The sequence below is a fragment of the Carassius carassius genome, chromosome 34, assembly GCF_963082965.1.
Source record: "Carassius carassius chromosome 34, fCarCar2.1, whole genome shotgun sequence".
Classification (NCBI taxonomy): Eukaryota; Metazoa; Chordata; class Actinopteri; order Cypriniformes; family Cyprinidae; genus Carassius; species Carassius carassius.
Window position 1 is genome coordinate 8,752,442 of NC_081788.1, and position 12,520 is coordinate 8,764,961.

The 12,520-nt window shown below is 37.0% G+C and overlaps 1 protein-coding gene across 1 annotated transcript in view; it reads left to right on the top strand.

Annotated features, from left to right (window-relative positions):
* Positions 1-12,520, top strand: part of LOC132115432 (G protein-coupled receptor kinase 5-like) — a 61,398-nt gene that overhangs the window by 1,332 nt on the left and 47,546 nt on the right. The window lies entirely within an intron of this gene.

Sequence of the window (12,520 nt, forward strand, 5' to 3'; positions counted from 1 at the left end):
GTGCAAAAATTCTGCCTTTCAAAATCATTGGCTTATAAGGCAGCAAGTCAGCTGCCTCGGCTTTCGGGTGCAGCCAGTATTGTTTCGAAAACCGCTGGCAGTCCTTTCATCGGTAACTGATGTTAGAACACCAGTGTCATAATGCTGTAACACTGGCTGGGTCCAAAAACGCCTTCAAAGGCAGAAGGCGTCAAGACACATCCGAATTCTGCTACATTTCCTGTCTCTGGAGGCACCTTCTGATCAAATTTTGAAGGCAGCATAGATGTATCAGGGGGCAGGGTTTCATATTTTATTGAAGCACCCCTGGGCGCCGCCATTGGCTAGCGGACCCCCACCTGCTGTTAGCATTCCATTGACTCCCATTCATTTTGGAGTCACTTTGACAGCGAATAACTTTACCTCTGAGGCTTTTAAAGACTCAATTTTTCCATTAATTATTTCTAAAGAAACATGAAAATGTATAAAAGGCCCCATTACCTTGTATTTTACTTTATGGTCCCGTAGAAGCAGTTTTTGTAAAAATAGGCTAACGATTGCGTAATAACCTGCGACTCCCTGTCGCACAGTAGAGAAATTACCGTATGGACAGAAGGAGAAGCTCGCAGGCAATCTTTTACTGTCTATGAGGCTATCGGGGGGACGTGGAGGCATAAAGTCAAGGGAGATAATCAGAATACTTAACAAAATTTGCTCCTGTTCAAGCTCGCCTTCTCTGCAAGATTCTGTGGGTGATTCTGATTTCTCTTGGCACAGCGATTAGAAGACTTACAATTGTCAGACAGGTTGCTCACGTGACCTCTATGTCATCAAGCTCAGTTTGAGTCTGTGTGTTCGAAGTGCGTGCTTCTAACTGACTTCATTTTACTCTGTTGAATCCAATGGGGTCGCTGTGTCCATTTCTTTTACGGTCTATGAGATGTATCCTTCACTGCCTTAGATATCCCACAATCCTATGCGGTTCATTCCGTGATGGTTGAGTTAAAAAATAAAGATTGCGTTTTGTGGTCAGTTTGTGTGTAAATGTGTATTTCTGACTAACTTTTAGCACTTTAGATGTTATTTCTAGCGAGAAATCAGTGTAGTAAAGCACAGTACAGTAACTACATATATATTCGTTTAGTTCTGACCAAAACCTGTTCTATTTTGTCTGCCTCAGAAGTCTGTCCGAAAGCACTTTCATGAGGTGCCTTCGTGCGAAAACGCTGCCTTCAAAGTCATTGCCACATACGGCAGCGAGTTTCGGATGCAGCCATTGTATCTTTTGACAGTCGGTATGCGTTATGGGAAAGAATCAGTCTCCTACATCTATTTAACGCTCCAAAATTGAATCGTAGTTTTTACAAACACTGTATTGTGTGTAGGGTGACTACAGACTTAGCATGCTATATTCCGTTATCACTGAGGTTGCTATCTAATGTGAGGAAATGGTAGATATGTTGCATCTGCCACCTTTTTAACATTGTTCCACACAGACGTGCACTACTAGTTAATATAAATGCAGTAGGTCCTCTGAACCAGGTCAAACGGTCTATAAGGCGATGTGAACAACGCTTGTCTTCGTTATCACCAACACCACAAAAACCACTACTTCCTTTCCTTTCCTGATGTTTTGATACATAAGGCCTCGTCAGATGATCACTATTCCGCTTTCCTGAAGTGATGTCTGAAACTTGATTGATTTCAGTTCAGACTGAGCCAAATGTAAACCAGAACCACAATGTAGGTGAATTGTAGCATGTCAGTTTCTGTCAGTCAGTTTCAAAAGGAACACAATACATAAGATTCTGTTAAAAATGTACACTTCACTTTTTGCTTGGAAGTGAATCACTTATCAGTTACAATTAAGAGTCATTCAGATTTTACTTCTTGCATTCTGTTGTGATCTTAATCACGTTTAGTTCTCAGTGTGTCATTCAGTTTGTTTCTTGTCATCTGTCGAGATACTTCAGAGTTCAGTCATGACATTGTTCAAAGATTGCAAAATATGGAGCTGCTAAACCTTGTTAGCCTTAGCGTCCACACATTTTTTGCACCGTTGTGTCCGTAAATTGCCCAAATTGTTTTGTGGCCTGGAGTAGGGCTGGATGATTAATCGAAAAGTAATTGAAACCGAAATTCAGAACCTCTAACCGACGTAATTTTCCCATGTCGGTTATTTAGTTTTTTAAATCCTGTCAATACTTCCCCCTTAAAAGCATACTAGCGCATGTGTAGCCACATGACTCTGCTTCGTCCAGTCAGTGGCATAAAAGCAAAACACGTAGCTGAACGCCGGTTCAACACATAGTGATGGCGCGCGAGCGGTGAGCCTTGCATCTTCACTAAACTTTGTCAGTTGTATTTGTTTTATGGTTTGGACATTCCAGCGATTAGAGGAACGGATGTGTATTATTATTTCGAGCTCCCATGTTCGCGAACACTCATATAAACAGTAGCTGTGAAGATCGCGCACACAGAGGAACGCAGAAACTAGTTGTCAGGGCAGTCCTGTGATTTTATTACTAAAGTAGCTTAGAATCTCAAAACGTATTATAGCATATTTTTCTACTTTTGAAGTAACTATGCTATTTACAACCCACAGCTTCACAATAATATAACGTTAGAGACAGTATGACTAATTCACACACGCAATCACTCTTACTGGTGCTGTGCTAATTTATCTTTATTTATCTCTTACACTGAGCAATAATCCATAAGAAATGTTACGAACATAGATAAAATAACTGCTGATAGTGAGCTATGATGTCAGATCACGCTTTCAATTGGAAAAAATATCCCACCTTTAATAGTCGATCTCAACCGTCTGGCTGAGGCCAGTCTAAAAAGACGCTCAGGACAGTTGACAAAACACTGCTGCGTGTCGTCATGAAAGCGTATCATTTTCACGTGTTATTAAGCCTTGCCACTTGCCAATTTAACCATTAAAAAAACTTTAAAGCATTCAAACACAAGAAGCGGAAAAGCTGAACTAAGCAGCTGGTTACACACGCTGTGCTCGGTGCGCAAGCAGAGAGAGAGCCGCGTCTCACAGACAGTAACACTGAACCGAGCTCTCCTTCAGGAATTGCTAATGCAACCTTTTCACACCACAGACTGAACACAATTAATCATTGCTTGGTAATTGACCAACAAATTATTGACTGTTGTCTGAAGTTTTGTTTGATTGTAATCCATTACATATCTTTCTATCAAAGTTATCTGATATTATCAAGATGAATTTGTTCTGACAGTTTAACTCTTGAGTTCTTGTCATATTTTATCACCACTTTCTAAACTATAGCAAATAAACTGATAATTTGAGAAATGTTGAAGGTGTCTGAATAAATTTTGGTTTGACTGTATGTTTAATTTTTACAGTGCTATTATTCGGTTTCTGTACCTGGAAACTTACAAACTTGAAAAAAACTTAAACACTGTGTAACAAATAAACAGAACGAACATACAATTTAAACACTTTCAAACAGGGCCCACTGGTACAACCTGCACCGGGGCCCCGCTGACCCCAGCTACGGCCCTGCTTACAGTACAAACCTTGTCAGTGAACTATGAGGGCAAAAAAACAAAGCAGAAACAAAATAATCGTTCATTAATCGTAATCGAGGTAAAATGTTCAATTAATCAAGGTTTTGATTTTAGGCCATAATCGTCCAGCCCTAGCCTGGAGGCACAAGCTCATATATCCAGTTCCTGTGCTCTTTGCTGGCCTTAGACTGTAGTTTACCATAAATGACCAGGTTTTTAAGTGTAAGATTTACAGTTTAACTCACTATGCTGTTGAACAGAAGGCGCTAGGCTAGGCCAGTAACATTAGCTGCCTTCCTGGTCGCTGATGTAACTGAATAATGTAGAGAATTTTTAAAATGAGTATTCATTTAAGAAGTTTGGTTTATTTTTATTTTCCACACTTCCAGTAGAGTTTCTCTCATAGGACAGTGGGTACAAGTGTACATAGCTATTGAATATTTGAACAAATATTGAAAAAAGCCTTTTTACATGCATGTTTCAACATTTGTTTGGACTGTCCTGCTTTTAATACAAGTAAATTATTTAAGTAAAGTTTTTTTTTAATTCATTAAGTTCACTTATGGACTTGTTTATAAGATTTTTCCAGAAAAACATTTTAGAATTTTCATCATGTGTAAATGTAAAACATCTTACGTAATCCTAACTGCGGATTTTTTATTTTACTGAATTCCGTTCTTGCCATGAAAATAGCTTCAGCTTTTGACATTTCATTCAAAAACTATACTAGTACTACTACTACAAACATGTTTCTTGTCATGCTGCTGCTCTTCAAGTTAAAACCCTTTTGCACATAAAGTGAACGTCAGGAAATCTGTCTTTTTAAAGTGGTCTTGTGTTTCTTGATGAGTGCAGGCCTCTGTGTGCATGTGTGTGAGAGAGCACTTGTTCAGCATTCAAGTTCTGCTTCGTTTGTTCTTCATCCGTGTGTGTGTGACTGTCCCCCCCATTTGTTATCTCACTGTGCTTGAAACTGAAAATGAGGCGCAATGAAACTCTTGTCTAAATGTTCGACTAGCAGAATATAACAGGAAAAGCAGAGTTTACAGGCCACACAGTCTGTTTACATGGCTGAAGCCACGTTTCCGAAATCATTAGAGAGTCCGGCTAGAGCCAGGCAGCCCCAAACTAAACAGAAAACCCATCTACGTCTGCTATGATATTCTTTTTGGAGACTGAACATATTCAGGCACAGGCATCATGTTGGCATTGAGAAGGTAGGGAGTGTACCTTGAGTGTTGTCTTAATGCGTATTGAATTTGTATGTCTCATTTCATTTATTTATTCATGTTTCCTGCTATAAACCTACCTAGCAACAACTAACTTGAGCTTAAAAGACATGCTACATTAGTTCACACTATAGTTTAGAAGCCAGTTTCCACCTTGGAGTGGATAAAAGATATAATAATAGGTATTTGTGAGAATAAAAAAAAAAAAAAAAGTTGCAGCTAAAATACAAAGTCACAGTTATGAGATAAAAAGAGCTACTTTTTTTGCAAAACCAGCTTTAGTTTTATATTACTGCTTAAAATACACTATAATATGGAATCTCATTTCTACCTGAGGTTGAATTACAAAATTGGACATTGAGAAAGTGTACAAAAAGAAAATTGAGATCTAAAGATCTGATTACACTAATGCACACTGTAATATAGGAGCCTGTTTCCACCTAAGAGTAAAAAAATTAAATGAGTAATTTTGAGAAAGTAAAAAAAAAAAAAATTGCAATTAAGACGTAATTATGAGATTTAAATAAAAATTGAGTTTTTTGCAAATGCAGCTTTGTTACGGTGAGGAATTTGAACTGCAATGTAAAGTCGCAAATGTGAGACGTAAAGACACACAACGGGTTTCAGTACTATAGCACCCCTTATGGCAGTGCTGAGATTGCGGCGCATGCTTGCTCTTTGATGCATTGAATTGTATGCTACTGTACTACATTGAATTGTATCGTAAACTGCTGCATCAAGTGAAGTGATCCAATGTTACAGTAAGTCCCAATGCACAGACATTATTCAGTTCTTCAAACCTAGTAAATTTCCACAAGCATGGGCCGTGAGAATTGTTTAGATTTATGAGGGAAGTGGAGGAGAAATATAAAGTTGAGTTCAGTTGAGTTCAGGAGCTCAGATATCTGGTTTCATTAACACAGACAGACAATACAAGCAGATAGGAGATTAAAAAAATAGGATCATTGTCTTCAGTCCAGGGTCAGAGAATGTAAAGTCAATTTGAAATTAAATCCAGCTCAGTTAGGTTTCTTAACGCACGGTGAATGGTTCATCGGTGGATATTGTTCCAAATAAATACATTTGTTTATAATTTTTCATGTAAATATATTAACTTCCTCAGAAAACAACTTTCCCTTTCAACTTTCCTTTTCAAAAAAGTCGTGGCCTAGTGGTTAGAGAGTTAGACTCCTAACCCTAGGGTTGTGAGTTCGAGTCTCTGGCTGTGTGATCCGCGTGTGTGTTCACAATGTGTGTGTGTGTGTGTGTGTGTTCACTGCTGTGTATTGTGCACTTTGGATGGGTTAAATGCAGAGCACGAATTCTGAGTATGGGTCTCCATACTTGGTTGTATTTCACTTTACTATTGTTACTTAGGAGGAATCTGATTTAGGCATTATTTTTTGCAAACTTTCATTAGATTTGGCTTCATTCTGTTATGGATTACCCACTTTTCACCATCCAGTAAATTTCCTACATTTTCCTAATGAACATCCTGTTTCACTTGGATTATTTCCAGTTTGGAGGTGTATCAAATCCCAGTAAAAGGTTTGTTTGTTGTTTTTTCACCCAGAAAAAAAAAACTATATATATATATATATATATATATATATATATATATAATTTTTTTTTTTGCTGGGTGATAAAACAACAAACAAACCTTTTACTGGGATCTACATGTTTTCATAGTTGACTTGGAGAAGCTATTGTCAGTGCATTTTCTGGACTACTAGTCAGTCCTAAGGAAGTCATTTGTAATAACTCACTCATTTCATCATCAATAACTCACTGTAATAACTCACTCTACTATATATAATTATAATTGTTTAGTTAAGTATTGTTATTTTTCAGCATCAATCACATGCATTTTCTTTATCTTGTGTTCATTTAGTTTGTGCCGTTACATTTAAGAATAGCTATAACCTAAAGTGTGCAACAGAAGGGGAAAAAACAGTGGTCTAAATATTCATAGCACAATTATTAGAACTTTATGGATTATGAAGATTAACATTTTTGAAAAATATCTACAGAGGTAGTAGACGTCACTAAATGGCTAGTTGATTGGTGGATAACTATTCAATCTCCCTGACTTCATAGATTGTAACATAATTAAGTGGACAGCATCAGATGTACCTTGGAACAATAACTGGGAAAAGGCCTGTCAATCAGGAATTTAGGACATTTTTTTTTCCATTGACAACATCTCGTGGAAGTAGCAATTGTGTTGGTGCCTTTTCAAAGAATGAGTGAGTGACTGGCTATGTCTGAGAAATGGTGGGGGGTGAATTCCTAAGCAAGGCTGTAATCCGACTTTGGCCTCCTCTGACAACTGAGGCGATGTGGAGTGCACGTCGTATCCCATGACGACGGCGGATGAGGGGCTCTCCTTCCCATTCAAAAAGTCTGGAGCTGGCAGACTGCTCCGCTTCGCTGGAAAGTGCCGTGTGAAATCCTGAAGAATAAACGTCATCCAGACCCATCTAAATGAAGACGGAGGCAAATGTGGAGGCCAAAGAAGAGAGATAGTGAATGCAAAGCAATGAAAACAGGGAGAAAGAACTGCGAGAAAAAGAAATAATGTATCAGTCAGCGTTAGCCAGATTCTTAAAACGTGACATCGCTGTGTTGAAGTACTACATTCTTCTGTTAATACACCGCTTGTTGTCACAGCAGTGTCCTACAGAGATGTAGTTGTTGTATCATTGGTGTCATTTGCTAAAACAAGCATCTCTATTAGTTGGGGCTGTATGATATTACAGATATTTATGAAAAACTTGCTATAATTATGCTGACTATACAATTAAACAACACCGTGAATATTGCAATGGTTCATTTGAATGGTTTTGCTTTTATTGGGTATTTTCTTAACATTGTTCAAGTGCCCTAATGTTAGAACAGATGATAGAACAGTATTTATAATAGATATAAATGAAAATATACTTAAAGATATTCCTGAAGCAGTAGAGCATTGGCCTCGCCATGTCATGGGTTCGATTCTCAAGGAATGCCTTGAATGCCATGTTCATTGCTTTAGATAAATAAGTCTGTCAAATGTGATCGTAAACAAAACAAAAAATATCTTATTTAAACTTCATAACCAACATTAAGAGTTGGGAAGTTCGGTTCCTTCTTTTAATCTGTTATTACTTTGAATCGGTTCAAAAGTCTGATTCAAACATTTAATTTGCAGCATCACTCAAGACGTTCACAGAATCTCATTGTGTCAATTTTTTTATGGTACAGAAAAAAACAGGCCAAGTACTCTATTGATATATTGGTGCATATACCATAAATGAAAATTATAAACAATTTCTTGCAGGGTTCCTTTAATGAAAACCTGAAATAACTGTACAATTATTATTTAAGACAAAACTGGATTTCTGCTATATTTGTTATATACTGTTACTACTTGGTCAAACAATGGCTGGTAACTTGTTCAGATCATTTTGACCGGGAGAGTTTTTTTTTTTTCCCTTGATTGCTGATTGATGTTATTTACATGGGACTAAAACTTACTGATTTAGCTTTTTGTTTTTTTTTATGACCATGTTACACGTGGTTTTCCCAATTAAAAATGACTGGCCTTTCTCGCTATGCTTTGTAATTGATCTGATTTTGAGCTCATGTGACTAAATTTTTGTGTAAGCATAGCTAAAGTTATTCACAAATGCTGTTTTCACTCAAAACACTGGCTCAGACCAGTGAGGCCTACAAGCAATCAGTTGCAAAAGAAATAGAAATCCTGTGCTAAAAAAGAAAACAAGTCGGGGAAGAAAAAAAACAATAAATCTAAGATTTGGTGATAATATAGCATAATGAGATATTTAAAAGCAGGTCATTTTTGACTGGGTACACTAAATTAAGTAAAGGATTTGCAAATATTAAGACAACAGTCTATAAATGGTTCATAGCAATGTTGTATGAACATAACAATATTGATGGAATTTATTTTGTTGACTTTAAAAGCCTTAAAAAGGTTGACATCGCCAGCACAACTGTTATTATGCTCCTATTTTGAGTAGGCCGGGCATACGTATTTCTCAAATGACATTTTGATAAACTCTTGTTTATCTAGCACTGCCACATTGGATGGATGTGCTGTGCCACTAGCAACACAAATATGTAGCTGAAGCTTGTGTTGGGCTGAGACTGATAGGCGTGAATATTGAATTTGACTGGTTGTAAATGGCTGGTTGGCTTTGCGAGTGGATGTCTGTTGCTTTAGCTGATGTCATTTCTGTCTGATCTAATTCCACACGGTCAATATCCACACTAACTTGTTGACTGACTTGTGGCGTTGGTTACATTTAGGTCAAGGGAAATTTGTGTCGGAGTTATGTTTGAAGCCAGACTTTAATGCTTTTCAGTCAAATTGGGATGTATTAAGAGAAGATGGCATTTGGAAAATGTATATGCATCTTAAAATCGGGAACAAATGATAAATTATGTACCATCTTGTATGTTGTTAGGATGACAAAAAGTAAATTTTTGGGATTGTCTACATCAGCAGTCTGACAACAGTGTCAAAAATGTTTGACGTCTGGCATTACTGTTCACAGAAACCAAGCATGAATTCCAGCATGATGCAAGCAGCTGAATATTTCTTTATGGTGTAACATTTAAGTTCATGTTAAATGACAGTAATTTCCAGTGAGACATACTGGCCAACATATTTTGCCATTTTTGAAATATGCCATTTCGAATCAGAAATATAGTCCATCTTTTAAAGGAATTCATGTTATTCATTACTGAATGTTATGTGACAAGACAAGAAACATAGCATTTTTTGACGTAAGGTGACCTGATTTCACATACTGTTTTTATGCCATATGTAACTTAATTGCCACCCCCCCCCCACCACCACCACCAAAGCTATCATATGGCTTGAAAAGAGTAATAATATAGTACTTTTTTGTCTCATGGACTACTGTTCATGGTGCATTTTGGATATTGATTGGCATGGTTGCTACAAACTGTCATTGTGTAGAAAAGCCTAGTCAATGTGAGTAAACAAATCTAGAATATTCTTGCATTAACAGTTCCTTCAAGAGTGGGGAAGAGGTGCTAGAACAGAGTTCCAATATAGTGATGACCTTCAGCTGTCCTGGTACTCATAGAATACAGGGCTGGATGATTAGATAAGTGCCATCTTAAAGAGAAAATAATCTTTCTGATCGCAATCTATGGTCTATAATGTAAATGAATATGCATTATGTATGCATTTTTATTTGATTTAAAATATAACCGGTCATATTTGAGAATTATTTTTTTATTTTATTTTTTTTTGTAGAGAATAGCTAAATAATGTTTCCTGTAAAAGTAAGTATTACACTGAAGAGTTTTGGGCTTTTTTTTCAGTAACCCATTTAGGTGGTATCAAAACAGAATTGAATGTTGCCTTTTTACCACAACGGTCCAGAATGAGCAACGCTTGATAAACCAAAGCATGTCACAGCAGGTTATGGGTGCTTGTAGTTGACGTTCCACCATGAAGAGCAGCTCAGCGGTTGCATTATCACTGAGGGCATTGATATGAAGCTTGCGTCGGAGCAGCTGAACTCTTAACCACATTCTGTCCAGCTAAAGTGCAAGGGGGTTTTCTTTCAGTTTTAACTGCAACATTTTCCTTTAAATGTTTTACAGGCTTTATTGCCTGTCCTCAAATGCAGTCTCTATTTTTTTCATGTGACGTAATGCAGTAAAGTTTTCTGAGTGGAGAGACTCTAATGGAAGAGAAGGTCCATCATCATGAAGTCTGAACCTCGCCTTCAGCCCACTCACTCTCCATGAGCCTGCTTGTGTTTATGTGAGTGTGAGAGAAGAGCCGACTGTGAAATATTTAGTCTCAGTTTGGACTGGCTGTAAAAATACCATGCATCACCCTGTGTGTTCATCAGCAGCAGCATTTTTTTTTTCATTTGATATATGGAGGTAAAAGTAGGAATGTTATGATTTACTCCATTACTCCTGAACCATGCAGTCAACCTTCAATTTCATTTTAGGCCAGAGGACTGGTGGAATATATCATTATTTGTCTGAAATTCTGCTTTGCATGGTGCAAGCCATGAGTGCATGCCATGCTTTGCATATTGTATTGTGCGAACCAATACAACAAGTGTCCTATTGATGAATGATTTGAATAACATCAAATTTTAAAGTATATAGAGGAAGTTCTCCCATGGCGCACTGTGAATATTTCCTGGTGTATATATTTAGAACAGGCTGGTCATATAGATTTGCATGAGACTGAATGCTGCGCATGAGAAAAATGAACATGCATTAATGCTCAAAACTGTGAGGTACAGTGTGCCAGATGCCATGGGGTAAACTGAGCCAAGGAGTCCCATATGACATTTTGTAATGCTGATTTTTGGGAAACAATCCTAAGAATTTTTGTAGAGTGGATCACAAAATTGGACTTTTTTTATTGATACTTAAGAGCACAAAGCAAATTCGTCTAAATATTTTTAGGGCTGCAACTAACGGTTATTTTGATAATCGATTAATCTGTCGATTATTTTTACGATTAATCGATTAATCTTTATGTACTTATATTTTAGTTTTGCCCATTTTTTCATTCAATATAGACTTTTTAGAGATTTTAACCATTTTGCATAGTCATATCCTCATCAAAAATATACCTGGAGTTTTGTTTTATTATGTGTTAGTAATCCTTTGTCAAACTCTTCTGCAATCAGAACACTGACCCATATGTACTCTAGCAAATTTCACAAGGAGATTTCAAATAATCTTTTCACCATGTCAATCCTTAGGGCTCCTAATGTAGTTTAACATCCCGAACAAAGCTTATTAAGGAATCTTTCAGAAAATATTTTCACAAAGAATAAGAATAAAACCGAATAAATTTGCAGTACATTGCATTTTATAATTTTTTTCCTGTAAACACACAACTTATACCTGGGAAACAGCTTTATAGCTTATGCTTTGGAATTGTAAACAATCCTTCGAATAAAGTGCCGGTGTCATGAAACCTGAATGGAACTCACATTTTAAAGTAAAATCCATCAGAAGGTTGTCCAGAAAAACAAAAACAAAATTGACACACACAAAAAACCTCCTGTGTGAAAAAGAGCAGTGAATACTTAGAAAAAAAGTGCATTTCAAATACATTTACCTCTCTCATTCATAATTAGGCTGCAAGACTTAATTATGAACTAGTAAACGACAAACTGATCACAGAACATGTTTGTAAATCTTTAAATGTTAACTGTTAAAAAGCAATGTTATTAGCTTTTACGACTTTACATTTGCAAACAACATTGTACTGGAGAATCTGCACAAATAAAAGTCTTAAACCATTAAACAGTTAAGTAGTGCAGAGTTTACAGGTTACTCTTCTTTTTTGAAGGCTCAAAGTAAAGTACTCCCACACTTTGGATGACTTCGTTCGATTAGTTTTATCTTCCTCTTTTATCCTTTTTTTTCCTTTTTCTTTCTCAAGCTTACTCAACAGCCGTCTGTCTCCACCATCTCGCTGAATGCTGCAGACTAGAGCTGTAAAAGGACCCGAGCCCGACAGGTTTCGCCCCGAGCCCGACAAGTACATTTTGATTGACAGCTTTTTAAAAGCCCGAACCCGTTTACAGCCCGACATTATTCAAATGTGCGCACACACACAGCTCTTTAGCCTTTTGTCAAGAATGAGTCATTTATACATGTTTTAACATAACTAACGTAGACTAGACCTCTTGGAAGTTGGAATAAAGAAATAAAATAAGTCCTCTGTAACATCGTAACATCTCAGC